General features: G+C 41.8%; 1 long non-coding RNA gene across 1 annotated transcript; it reads right to left on the bottom strand.

Annotated features, from left to right (window-relative positions):
- Positions 1-644: 644 nt before the first annotated feature.
- On the bottom strand, positions 645-10004 carry LOC142828988 (uncharacterized). The gene is made up of 4 exons (XR_016349562.1): positions 9881-10004; positions 5606-7032; positions 2157-2275; positions 645-1064 (listed from the first exon to the last, which is right to left on the bottom strand). It is a non-coding gene; the product is annotated as an uncharacterized LOC142828988 (long non-coding RNA).
- Between the last annotated feature and the right edge of the window lie 229 nt (positions 10005-10233).

The raw sequence follows: 10233 nt of genomic DNA, 5'->3' as shown, positions 1-10233 counted from the left end.
GGGACAAATGCCCACTTTTATCAAAATTAAGGTGTGGTGTGGAGGCATGCAGTGGGAGAGCAAGCAGTGATGCCAGTCCTGTGGTCCATGGGGGTCTGGGCCAGCCCCCCACAGTGTTCTGTTTTCCCTTTGGGAAATATGGTCACCCTAGACTTGTGGTAAAGCACCAGAATCAGGAGATCTGGGCTATTTTCAGGCCTCTGCCATAGACTTTCTCTCACCAGAGTCAGGTCTCTTCCTCTGGGCATCAATTTTCACACCAGTAATATGGATCTAGTATGCTTTGCTATGATGTAATGAGTGCTTCTTGGTGTCAGTAACAAAAGATAAGTTTGTTACTATTTGATGAATGCCATAGAAAATCCTAAAGGTAAATAAATATGATCCAGTTCAAAATGAGATCTCCATATCCCAACCTGCTATGCTACTGCTCATTGTGCCACTTGGGCTCCCATAACCTTAAAGACTGACAGATAAATTATGTGGCATAACTCCTTGAGATGGGCTGTTCACATTTCATCATTACAGTACTAGTCAGGGGGTTTGCCCTTTGTGAATCACAGAATCATAGAATACTAGAACGGGAAGGGACCTTGAGAGATCATCAAGTCCAGTCCACAGAAATGTTTCATTTCTGCCCGCTTTTCAATTTGGCAGGTCATTTTAACTTATGGCATAATCCCAGATGAAAGGAAGGTGTGTCTACCTTAAATGCTTTTGCTCAGGGAAGGACTGTTTTAGCAGAAAGCACCAGAGGGTTATTTTCTGTTTGTTTTTTACCAACCTCATTATTGAATCCTGGAAAATTACCATTGGAACAGAGTGTGAGATACTGCAATCAATGAAGCACTAGCAGGGGGTTTGTATTTCTTCATCCACTGTGCTAAGTTTATTTTGAACATTGAACTCATTGTGAATGGCTTGATTTATTTTTAAATGGAAAATGGATTCTTCCTGCTTTTTGCCATGCCCATTCTACGATAGATCTTGCAGAAGGAGCAGTCCTACCATTTTGCCAGCCTAGGTGGAAAAATTTCAGTGCCTCCACCCCTATTCTCTTCCTCCTGAGTGGGGCAGAGAAAAAACACCACAGTTATCTGGATTGGCAAAGCAAAAATGGTCAGATAATCACAGCAGAACAAAACAGACAAAAAGCTGGGTGGCACAGTAGTCTGGCACCCCCTGGAAGTTGAAAGCTAGGATGACTGCTAAAAAGTTGAAAGCTAAGGTGACCAGTCCTGTTTAGCAGATGGCACATGGCAGTGGATCTGTGGTAAGAGAGAGATTGAGAATGAGAGAGAGAGACAGAGAATGAATAACTCCCGGTGAAGTGACTTCATTCTTATTCTGCAGCTGGCGAATTAGATCCAACAACCCTTCAGCACTGAATTTTGAAGAAGTCCAATCAGAGCCAAATTTTGCATCCCGTCCATATTTTTATAACATATAAAATCAAATCTTTGCATCTGAACAGCTGTGAAATATTGTCTTACGACCTAAAAGCTCTGGGCCAATATTTTAATTTACATACCGATTCCTCATAGGAAGCTTCAAAATATCCTCTTTTAGAGCTGGCTGGAACTTTAAATTTCTGTTTTTCAAGGAAATGTCAGCATTGCAAACTTGTTTTCAAAAATTTTTGCAAAATGGAAATTCCTCAAATTCATTTTGGAAGATTTTGTTTTGGAAAATTTTGCAGTTTTGTTTGGAAACAAATTTTTAATTGGACATTTGATTCCCCCATTGTTATATTACTTTTATTATTTTATTACATTAAAGACTAGTTGTGCAGAATATTGTCATTGTGCCAAGTCATATTCTATACTAGTACTTCAAATATGTTGTAATATTTGCAAGAAAGGAAGATAAGAACTTAGGTCTGGTCTACACTACTATGGGCCATCAAGCTAAATTACATAGCTGAAGCTGTATGAATAACATAGCCAAAGTCAACATACTTCTGCAATGTCTTCACTGCGGTGACTCAATGACAAACGCTTTCCCACCAACTCCACCTACACTTTTCATTTTGGTAGATTGCAAAAGTTGACAGGGAAGAGTTCAGTGGTCGATTTATTGCTTCTATCCTAGATGTGATAAATCGACCCTGATGAATTAATTGCTGCCCATTGATCAAGTGGATAGAGTAGACATACCTCAGTGAACTAATTAGTGCTGTTTGCACCATTCTAAAAAAAATTGTTCCAACATAAGAATACTTATTGTTCAAAGTGTCAAGCTGTTTTGTTACAATGCAAACAGGACATCCTTTGATCTAGAAAATAAGATATATTTAAATCAGTATTAAATACTGTCCTTAATTATTTTTAAAATAAAGTAAACTAAAATAATAAAAAATTCAAATATTATGTCATTATTACATGTTGTTAAATGTCATGTTGTAACACATCATGTAATACTACTGATCAGTCATGAAATTATGTAAAAATAACAAAAAGAATAGAAAAATGAAAAATTTAACAATATCAGCAATTTCTTCAGAGGGGTAGCCAAGTTAGTCTAACAGGAAAAACTTTAAAAACAACAAATAGTCTAGTAGCACATTAAAGACTAATAAAACAGGGAACTGGTGCTGCACTCCCTTGGATTGTGGGGGATGGTTTTGGGGGAGGTGCAGGGAACCAGCAGGGGTGGGCAGCTCAGTTGAGTTGCAGGGGATAGAGGTGCAAAGAAGCCTATTGTGTGTGGGGGGGGGGGGGGGAGAACCAGGAGCCCTGAAATGACCTCCCCTGGTCCAAAAATCCCTTGTCTGGGACCAGTCAGGTTCAGAGGGTGCTAGATCAGGGAGGTCCAACTCCTACCCAAGTCCCCTCCTTGTACCCTCCCTCGTAGCCAGACACCCTATATCCAGCCTGCTTCTGCACCCTGCCTACCACCCAGACCTTTCCTCCTATCATACACTAGAACCCCCTGTCCTGAGCATCTTACATCCCCAAACCCTCAGTCTTCTGCCACAACACTCCTGCACCATCCACACATCACAAATCTGTGTCCTGAGCCCATCATACTCACAACCTTCTTGCCTGAGTCCCTCACATATCTAGCCCAAACTCCTTCACTCTCACATCCACAAGCCCTTGGCTTGCTCAGCACCCCAACCTTCCACCTGAGCCCAACACTCCCAAGCCTGGAGCCCCTTCTCCAAGCCAACAGCCCCTTCTCCTGCATCCAAATTCTCTCCCAGAGCTTGTACTTCTCACCTCTTCCCACACCCAAATCCCTCATTCCCACCCCACACCTCCTGTCTCAACCTAGTGAGAGTGAATAAGGGCTGGGGACAGCAAGTGATGGAGAGGAGGGGAAGAGAGGATGAGGCCTCAAGGAAGGGGGGTAGGAGGATCTTGGGGAAGGAATGTGATTTTCATGCATTGGTGGGGATTTTCATGAATTACTGGGTACCTCTCCCCCCCCTTTCTTTTTACTTGACAAACCTAGGGGTTCCTTGAAATTCTGAAAAGCTAAAAAGGGTTCCTCGGCAAAATAAAATTGGGAAACACTGTTCTAAATCATAGTCCATACATTCTTTGATTGTATATGAGCATTTCACTTCCTTTAGGCCTTACAACCAAACAAGAGACCACATCCACATAGAGGGAGATGGTTTAACTGATTCACAAGGCAAACAGACATTTACACAGACACCCACTTTGTGGATGCTCTGGGGCTGGAGCATCCCCCAGCAATTCTGCTGATCAGCTCCTTCCCTTCCCGCCTAAGCACCCACTGCCCCCGGTGATCAGCTGGTTAGTTGTGTGTAGGAGATGTGGGTGGGACAGGAAGAGGTGGAGTGAAGACAGAGCAAACAGTATGTTACACTGCTTAGCAATCTTTTGGACTAGGTCAGGACAGGGAGACAAAGTTTTTCCATATGTAAATTATGAGAAATTCTTTCCTCAGCTTTTAGTAATACACTTATTTAGCCACCTTAAATTCCATACTTGGGGAACAGAACTTTTAAGTTTAGCTGAGTTGTAAGTCCTTGGACCAGGGATGGGGAACCTCAGGCCTGGGGGCCAGATACAGCCCCAGCTTGCCTGGATCCAGCCCCCAAGGCTTAGTTCCCCCAGTGTTGGGGAGTGTCTTCAGTTGAGAGTCTGGGGGCCACATCAGTCAGAGGGGTGTTTTTTTGCTTCTCACTTGGGTCAGTGGCCCCTGACCCAAAAAGAGTTCCCCACCCCTGCCTTAGACAAAGTGTTTTTCACAAAGTGACTCATTTTCTTATCTTTGCTTCATGAGTGGATTTCAGTACTTGATGGACCCTATTCTGGAGTAATTAAAAGTGGACAGCATATCTGCCTTTTTAGCCCCAGGATGCAATGATAGTTATTAACCTTTCCAACCATGCCTTCTGTTGCTCTCACAATGTATGGGGACCATGCAGTGACTCACATGGTAAATTTATCTAGTGTAACAGAGCCTGTATTGTTATTGTTTTGTTTGTTAAAGCCACACACCGGGAATAGATGAATTTGGATTTTATATACTGTGTGAACTGTGTTGTAAAAGGTACAGTCACTTTCTCTATATTTCTCTTACAGCAACATACAAATGAGAAATGGAAAATATTGTTAGATCATCTAGTCCAGCTCTTTAGCAGAGCAGGATTGATCTCACAGTATATTCAGCCCATGGGTCAGAACCAGATACATCTAGTCTAGTTTTAAATATCTTTATGGATTGGGACTTCCATTGCTTCCCTTGGAAGACTGTACCACAGCCTAGTGCTATCACATTCACTGTCAGGAAATATATAGCCTCATAATCAAACTCAACCTTGGCCCTCTCATTTTCATTTATGCTCCTGATTATATCCCTATGGGTATGTCTACACTACCCCGCTAGTTCGAACTAGCGGGGTAATGTAGGCATACCGCACTTGCAAATGAAGCCCGGGATTTGAATTTCCCGGGCTTCATTTGCATAAGCCGGGCGCCGCCATTTTTAAATCCCGGCTGGTTCGAACCCCGTGCCGCACGGCTACACGCGGCACGAACTAGGTAGTTCGAACTAGGCTTCCTAGTTCGAACTACCATTACTCCTCACTCTATGAGGAGTAACGGTAGTTCAAACTAGGAAGCCTAGTTCGAACTACCTAGTTCGTGCCGCGTGTAGCCGTGCGGCACGGGGTTCGAACCAGCCGGGATTTAAAAATGGCGGCGCCCGGCTTATGCAAATGAAGCCCGGGAAATTCAAATCCCGGGCTTCATTTGCAAGTGCGGTATGCCTACATTACCCCGCTAGTTCGAACTAGCGGGGAAGTGTAGACATACCCTATGGAGTATCCTCAGGTAGCGTTCTTCCTTCCTGTTTTTTGTAATTGGTTCTTTACCTCTTAAGTGATCTCTCCCTGTTGGTGACAACACCCAACATCTGTCGATGTGGATAAATATTGAAGTTTATTCCAATAGGGAATGAGTTTCTGATCTCGTGCCTAATGACAAATAAGCAATGACTAAAGAAAATGCCTCAAAATACAGTGACTTGGATACATAAGCAGAATTCTTTTCAAATAGTATTTCAGATTTTTTTTTACATAAAACATCAATTGCTTTTGATTTGAATATTCTCCTCCCCTCCAACTTACCTTTAGAAACACAGTTCAATTTATCCATATAATTTACAGTGATAGATCCATCATTCATTGGGTTACCAGTAGCAGAGAGATGTTAGAACTTGTGTGCCTGTCAAGTCCTCTCATGTCATCATTTTCTAAAACTGAGCAAAGACTGCAGGAAGTTGCAGAAATTGTTGGAAACATAAGAAACACACAATTTAAAGTCATGGTGCAAATTATGATTTCCAATGTGGGCTCCTTAAGACAAGGACCTAGTGTCCATATTTGTTTGTGAGGTGTCTGGCTCACTTTGAATGATTATTTATTTGTTTAATAGATACCTAGCTATAAAGTATAATCTTACTGAAAGCAGAAAAGGACAAGAGCTGTAAAATTTGAATAAAAAACATTTCTAACACTCTGCACTTTAATATAAACATATTTCCTTAAAGAAAACGTGTATTGTCCACTTGTTGTCAGTATCTTTCATGTTATTCCAGGTGACTTTACGGACCCAGACATCCCTTGAAATAAAGCTATGCAAACTGCAAATGTCTTGCAAGTAAAGATAATATATCTTGACCCTGATGACTCACTATACAGCACATGGGAAATGAATGAGCATTTACTTGAAAGACAACTCATTGAGGCCTGTTACAGTGATAATTAGTCTACAGATGTGGGATGAAAGCCAATATATTTTAATGTGTACAGTAATGAATTCGGAATATCAAAGATATTCTGTCTGCTATATTATAACAATTTCATTAACTGCTTTCATACGATATATGCAATGCATGCATGTATTATTAATATTGCACTTCTGGCACAAAGTAAATACAATGGTACATTTGAACATTTTAATTCCTATACGTGTGGTTGTGTGTCTTCTGTACCATAAGTGAGCCATTCCCTAAAGGGAATGCAGGCTTCAGTCCTGTTCTGCATTAAAAACATTATTTAGTTTCCCTGTAGGGTGACACAGCAGTTCTATTTTATGTCAATGAAAAGCAGGGATGTGCCTGAAACATCAGCTACCATGTTTGAAAAATACTTCATTTGTTTCCAACTTGCTATGGAAATCTGGGGCGCTCGGGAAATAGTCTGAGAAATGTGCCTGTATGAAACACTAGCAACCAAACCTCTCTCCACCATTCAATAAATATTAGGTCAACTTGCATGTAATTAATGGGATGGATTGATTTTCTGCTTCCTGTTAGTAACAGGTAATTAACAAGTATTTCCTTCCAGTCCCAGGCCACATCTGGTTCTTGTGGTGCTCAGCTTCTGCTCTTCTGTGTGCCTTTGAAATGTGTATAATGATCATTTTCATTCTGTTTTGTACATCACACTTCTCTTTTTACCCCTATGTCAAAGAGGTCAGAAGCCATCACAGGCAGAAGCAAGCGATGGTACAGGTTGGACTTCTGTGGTCCAGGACTCTGGTCCAGTGACATCTATGGTTATACAGATGGACAGCATGATGAATAGTGTAAACTTGAACCTGTGCACACCAGTCAAACACTGATGAAAACATGGCTATTACCACTTAAATATAAACAAACCTTGTTTGACCCAGAACATCAGTTCCAACCTGTTAGGGTATCATGTTAGGGTTAGCTAATAAAGGGAAATTCAGCCAATGAAGGCATGTGACTTTCATTCCTAGTGAGATAGGTTCAGACATCTGCAGTTCTGGATTATACTCCTTAATGGTTTCACCTGGAAGCCACTGGAGTTTGAGAGTTGTCACCAGCTTACAGGATCTAATCCTCCATTCTCAAATGAAGTACTTTTGATGGTGTAATCCTAATTTCCAGTTGACAACAGGTGGAAGGGGAGGAATCTTGCTGTGAATGGGCTGCTGGAGGCATAGGAGTGGGAGTGAAGGGAGCTACTGAGATATGGCCAAAAGGGTGAGGTATGAGGGAATCAGCTCCCGGCTGGGAAGGAACGACTCCGAAATTCCTCCATATCTTGTGCCTTGTGCTTCCCTCTACCTAGTTGGTGGCTGGTGCCCTGCACATCAGTGTCCTCCTGCTCATCTGCTACCGGCTTGTCCTCCACCCCATATGCATGGCTGGAACATGTGCTCCTGCCCCTCCCATGGTGCATGTTCTCCTCCAGCCTGGAAAGCAGAACCAGACTGGGTCAGGGAGTCACAAGCGGCCTCCTTTCCTAGATATCTATCTCCCTTCTGCTGTCTCTGAACACCAGCCATGTGAAATTGGCACTTTTAACTCAAAGGAAACTTAAGACTGCTGCTGTGAATGACATTGCAGATTAAAATTTAAATGCACTAATTAGCAGGGCCATGAGAGAAATGTTTTCATCGTATCCACCTGAGCTAAAACATTCTATCCCTGTTCCACTCTTATTATGAAAAATGCCTCTTTCCTTAAATCTGTAATAGAAAGATAGGCAATAGTACAGAAAGGCAAAAGCTCTGCCATGAAGCTGAAAGACACAGAACAATAATATTACTTTCCTTATTCTAATAAATTTCCTGTTCAGTGTTACAAGAAATTAACTCATTCTGATTCTGTAGTCCTGCCACATGGCAGTGTCCATGCTGTAGAGATATCATTGCAAGCATTATATTTTGGACCATTCTTGACTTTGTCAGTTCCTCTCTTTCACAAGTGTGGAATTCACAGAACAGGAAGTCAAAGTGCAAGCATTTCACTCACCCAGGAAATGCAAATCTTCTTGTACTTAATTTCATGATAGTATCAAGCACTAGCCTATTTCAGACATAGATCATATTGGGGAAAGATGCAACCTAAAATCATTCTCATTTCTTGCCTTTCATTTCCATAGGTCTGTTTTCAAATTTTTGAAAATCTGGTTTCAAATTCAAAGTTAAGGCTTGACTCTTCATTGACTTGTTTTTAAAGCATTGGATTAGGAGTCAAGAGATTTGGACTGTATTTCTGGCTTAGTCCGACTTCTTATGGGTATGTCTACACAGCAGGGCTAAATTCAAATTAAGCTATGCAGCTTCAGCTATGTCAACTGCATAGCTTAAGCGGAAATAGATTAATTTAGCTTTTGGCGCTGTCTATAAAGCAGGAAGTCGAAGAAAAAACACTCTTCCTTCAACTTCCCTTACTCCTTGTGAAATGAGAGCTACAGGAGTTGGAGTAAGAAGTTCTCCAGCTCGCCATTATTTCAAAATAATGGCTTGTAGTGTAGACATGCACTATGGTGCATGTCAGTTATTCCGAAATAACACTATGGGTACCTCTACACAGCAGTGTCTTTAGACAAGTTATATAATTTGTTTCTCAGTTCCCCATCTATAAAAGAGAATAATAGCTCTTCCCTACCACACAAGAGTGTTGTGAGAATAAATCTCTGAATCTTTGTGATGAGTACTAGAGAAAAGCCTATGGTTACAAACCTGAATACATATGAATGATCCTTTCAAATAAAACACAAAACAGCTAAACAATTTGTGATTTAGCAATAATACATACTATTGTACAAAGCCTAACTCAAGAGGTGTGCAAAGTTAAAGGATTTTTTTTGTTCTAAGAAGCAGTGTAAAAGGAAGGTGCCTTCTGAGAGATTTCTCACATGCATGATTTCAGACCCAGTTGCTGCAACAGCATGAAGCAATTATTCACCACTCTGTTCATCAGTAACAAAAGGTAAACTTGGCACATTGATTTTTTTCCCCTCCAAGGTTTTTATTTAATAATTCACCTTCAAAGAGATGAACTGACCATTCTTAGTTAAGATAAGAATAGAAGTAGGGGGAACGAGTCAGTGATCAGTTTATTCTCTATTGTGAACTATCCATGGATCACCTAAGGCTTTTACAGTCTGGTTTATTATTCTAAAATATTTAATGGCTTTTGCAAATCTATTTCAATCTTCACATTTCTGACCAGTCATTCACCTCAATTTTTGTTTTGAATATTTGCTAGTTTAAGTGTCCATATTCATTGTGTGACTGAAGTCACCATGGTATTTTGTCTGCTCTCTGACTGGATGACCTCAAAACCCACAAAGCTCTTTCAGGATGGCTACAGAAACAATTCTGCTGTGAGCATTCGTGTAAATACCTTGCCAAGTGCATGTCGGGGTGAGTGCAGAGCTGTGTGCATGTTTGACACTTCCTCTTCTCACCAGCATTCTAGTGAACAAAATGTTGCTAACATGTCTGTTGAGGAGTGTCAGGGTGCAGGTCCCCCACCGTGCCTCAGTGCCCCCTGACTGTCCTCATCTAGCCCCTCTCAGGGCAAGTTACAGTCCATACCAGTTGCCCATCATTGTCATTACTTCCACGGCCCCGCTTACCTAAGCCACACTGTGATCCACCTCCAAACCCTGGGCCTTGCCTCCGGCCCCTAGCCAGGGGAGTCTTAGCTGGCCTTCTCCCAGCAGGTCTCCCTTCTGGGAGCTCCTGCTTCCTCTGTAGTCAGCCCCTCACTGGCTTTCCCCCTTAAGCAAACTGTGCTTCTCTATATATAGCTGTCAGCTGGACTCTCACTCACCCTAACAGCTTCAGCTGGCCTCTCTGTTCCCAGCCCCAGCTCAGGGCCTGATTCTTGGTCTTAAAGGACCAGTGCAGGGCAGGCGCCCTATCACAAGGAGAAATGAATGAGAGCTGGCAAGAATTGCCAAAGCAAATTCAGTGTGTTTATGCAAAC

This window comes from Pelodiscus sinensis, chromosome 5, assembly GCF_052426305.1.
Source record: "Pelodiscus sinensis isolate ZL-2025 chromosome 5, ASM5242630v1, whole genome shotgun sequence".
NCBI classification, from domain to species: domain Eukaryota; kingdom Metazoa; phylum Chordata; order Testudines; family Trionychidae; genus Pelodiscus; species Pelodiscus sinensis.
The sequence above is the reverse complement of the archived record's forward strand: the minus strand, read 5'-3'. Positions and strand labels throughout refer to the sequence as shown.